General features: G+C 43.1%; 1 non-coding gene across 1 annotated transcript; it reads right to left on the bottom strand.

Moving 5' to 3' along the window:
- Positions 1-3,560: 3,560 nt before the first annotated feature.
- trnaa-agc (transfer RNA alanine (anticodon AGC)) lies at positions 3,561-3,642 on the bottom strand. Its single transcript has one exon. It is a non-coding gene; the product is annotated as a tRNA-Ala (tRNA).
- Between the last annotated feature and the right edge of the window lie 416 nt (positions 3,643-4,058).

A 4,058-nucleotide genomic window follows, 5' to 3' on the forward strand; every position in this document is an offset into this window, starting at 1 on the left:
CCTAACTTGAGGAAGGACATTCTTGCTATTGAGGGAGTGCAGCGAAGGTTCACCAGACTGATTCCCGGGATGGCGGGACTGACATATCAAGAAAGACTGGTACAACTGGGCTTGTATTCACTGGAGTTCAGAAGAATGAGAGTGGATCTCATCGAAACGTTTAAAATTCTGACGGGTTTGGACAGGTTGAATGCAGGAAGAATGTTCCCAATGTTGGGGAAGTCCAGAACCAGGGGTCACAGTCTAAGGATAAGGGGTAAGCTATTTTGGACCGAGATGAGGAGAAACCTCTTCACCCAGAGACTGGTGCACCTGTCGAATTCTCTACATTAGGAAGTTGTTGAGGCCAATTCACAAAATATATTCAAAAAGGAGTTCGATGTAGTCCTTACTACTAGGGGTATAAGGGGTATGGCGAAAAAGCAGGAATGCGGTACTGAAGTTGCATGTCCAGCCATGAACTCATTTAATGTGGTGCAGGCTCGAAGGGCAGAATGGCCTACTCCTGCACCTATTTTCTGTTTTTCTATGTCTCTGATTAACGCTCTTCGAATTTTCACATCCACCCGAGGGTGCAGACGGAGCTTCAATTTAACATTTCATCCGAAAGTCAACAGCTTCAACAATGCAAAATTCGCCACGTACTGCATTTGCGTGTCAGCCAAGATTATATGCTCAAGTCTCAGGAGTGGGACTTGAACACACAACCTCCAGATTCAGTCGAGAATGCTGCCACTTAACCAATGCCGATACCTAAGTTCACAACCGTATTATTTTACACAATTATTTTTAAAAAGTTCCAGGACATACCAAATTCATGGTGATGATATCCACAGACAGTTGCACATAGACAGTGACATACATGCAGAGAGACAGACACAGAGACACACACACACACACAAAACCAGAAATATACACGCACCGACGGACATGCACAGAGTGCCTTAGACATACAGAGTGATAGAATGCCAGAACCACTGTCGCTAATTTGGTTGATTTTTGTGTTTTTCTATCCCTATGTATCGTGAATATTGCAGATTAATGAAAATAAGAAAAAAAAATGTCAGCGTTGACATGTGTGGGACGTTATTCCACCAAACTCAGGATCAGTTTTGCAGGACTTGATTAAATTGTGAAATGGAATGAAAAATGCTGAGATACGTAGTCAACAGGATTCGCATATGCGCCAGGAAACCACAATGGATTTGCAGTCCATCACCTTATCCACTCGGCCACGACCACTGGTTAGCTACCTATTTAAATGTTACTCAGATAAAACTCAGTCATCCATCTCTGTGCAGCAGACGGCCACAGAACCCTGAAACAATCTCCGTTAGCTAAAAATCTGGAAGAGGCAATCTGCTCTTGTTGTATTTTTACTGTTCCATATTGCTCTGGAATTTTTCAACATGAATCTGTGCCAAGAAACAAAAGTTAAACTCTGCATATTGAGATAACTGCCTTCTCGTCAGGGAATTGAACCCCGCTCTCCAGCGTGACACGTGGGGATACTCACCACTATACTACCGAGGAATTGACAGAGGTGGATGCTGTCAGAGCCAGAATCGAGCTGTGATCAAAACTGGACACCATGAGAAGTCGACAGACACATTGAGAGACAGAGACCAACCGACAAACAGGGAGAGACAGACAGCGAGATAGAGACAACGAGAGACAGAAAGTGTGAGTCTGAGAAGGAGAGGCAGACTGAGTGAGAAAAAGCCTCAAACACACACATATACACAGATATATTTGTGTGCTCTATAAAGAGAGAGAGGGAAATAGTGAGAGAAAGACAGTGATAAATACAATGACAAGGAGAGAGACAGATAGAGAGAGAGAGAGAAAGATAGAGAAAGAGACAGAGATATGAACAGAAAATGATGGAAACACTCAGCAGGTTAGAGACAGGAACTAACAGAGACAGGCAAAGAGAGACAGACAGTCAGAGACATAGACAGACTGAGATGATGGGAAAGCGAGAGACAGTCAGACAGAGAGACTGAGAGAATCCCATTGGAACAGAACTGGACACCGTGAGGAGGACACAGACACATTGAGAGACAGAGATAAACAGCGAAACAGGGAGAGACAGACAGTGAGATAGAGACAAAGAGAGACAGAAAGTTGAGACTGAGAGGGAGAGGCAGACTGAGTAAGAAAAAAGACTCAAACACATATATATATACAGTGATGTGTGTATGTGTGACCTATTAAGAGAGAGAGGGTAAGAGTGAGAGAAAGACAATGATACAGTCAGTGACAAGGAGAAAAACAGACAGAGAGAGAGAGATAGAGACTAAAACAGAAAATGATGGAAATACTTCTCAGGTTACAGGAAGGGACTAACAGAGACAGGCAAAGACATGGACAGACCGAAATGATGGGAAAGAGAGAGCCAGTCAGACAAATAATCTGAGAGAATCCCATTGGAACAGACGTGGGCACCGTGAGAAAGAGACAGATTGAGAGTCAGAGACAAACAGAGAAACAGGGACAGACAGAGTGAGTCAGACTGAGAGATACAAAGATTTAAACATACAAAAACATACACAGCTCTCAGAAGAGAAAGAGAGGCAGAGACCGAGCGACACAGATACATTTCACAATTTCATTTCATTATCGGTTCAGAGTGTCACATAGTTACATAAAATTGCTGAGTCAACCGATGGAAATCCGGTATCACTGATTAGAATTTGAGGAAATCCGTGTTAAATTAAAGAAATACCAGGAGTGGGGTACGAACCCACGCGGAAAAATACCCATTGAATTTTAAGTCCAAAGCCTTAACCACTCAGATTTCCTAGTCCGGTGAGACCCTGCATTCTGTCTCTGTGAGCATCTGGGCTTCAACCCCAACCCCACATACAAACACATGCACATCGGCTTCCAGTGAGCATGTACGAACATTTTTAGTGATATTGACACGGGGGCAACTCTCCTATTTTTTTTCGAGTAATGCCATGGGACCTTTCATATCCACCCATGGGTGCAGACGGAGTTTAATTTAACATTTCATCCGAAAGTCAACAGCTTCAACATTGCAAAATTCCCCAAATGCTGCACTTGAGTGTTAGCCAAGATGATATGCTCACGTCTCAGGAGTGCGACTTGAACACACAAACACCTAATTCAGGCGAGAATGCTGCTACTGAACCAAAGCCGATACAAAAGTTCACAACCGTATTATTTTCCCCAAGTTTTTTTTATAAGTTCCAGGACATACCAAATTCATGGTGATGATTTCCACAGACAGTTGCACATACATCGAGATATATATAGAGATAGATAGACACAGAGACACACAAACAAATAACCAAAAATATACACGCACCAACGGACATGCACAGATGCCTTAGACATCTCGAGGGATAGACAAGCTGAATCACTGTCGTAACTTTGACTGATTTTTGCGATTTTTTAAACGGATGTATCGTAAATATTGCTGATTAATAAACATGAGAAAAAAATGTCAGTGTTGAAAGGTGTGGGACGTTATTCCATCGATCTCAGGATCAGTTTGGCAGAGACCTGGTGAAATTGAATGAAAAACGCTGAGAAATAGTCGGCAGGATTCGAACCTACGCTGGAAAACCCCAATAGATTGCTAGTCCATCGCCTTAATAACTCGGCCACGACTATTGTGTTGCTGCCTTTTGTAAACGTTACTCAGAAAAAACTCAGTCATCCATCTCTGTGCAGCAGACGGCCAAAGATTCCTGAAAAAGTCTCCATCTGCTCAAACTCTGTAAGAGGCCATCTCCTTTACCTGTATTTTTACAGCTCGATATTGCTCTGCAACTTTTTAATATGAATCTCTTCCAAGAAACAGAAGTAAAATTCTACATTTTGAAACAACTGCCTCCCCGTCAGGGAATTGAACCCCGGTCTCTCGCGGAACAGGCGGGATATACCCACTAAACGAACGAGAAACTAATGGGTACCAGATCTGTCAGAGCAGGAATCGAGCTGTGAACAGAACTGGACACCATGAGAAGTCGACAGATTGAGAGACGGAGACAAACCGACAAACAGGGAGAGACAGACAGCGAGATAGA

The sequence above is a fragment of the Pristiophorus japonicus genome, unplaced genomic scaffold (genome assembly GCF_044704955.1).
Source record: "Pristiophorus japonicus isolate sPriJap1 unplaced genomic scaffold, sPriJap1.hap1 HAP1_SCAFFOLD_251, whole genome shotgun sequence".
Lineage (NCBI taxonomy): Eukaryota > Metazoa > Chordata > Chondrichthyes > Pristiophoridae > Pristiophorus > Pristiophorus japonicus.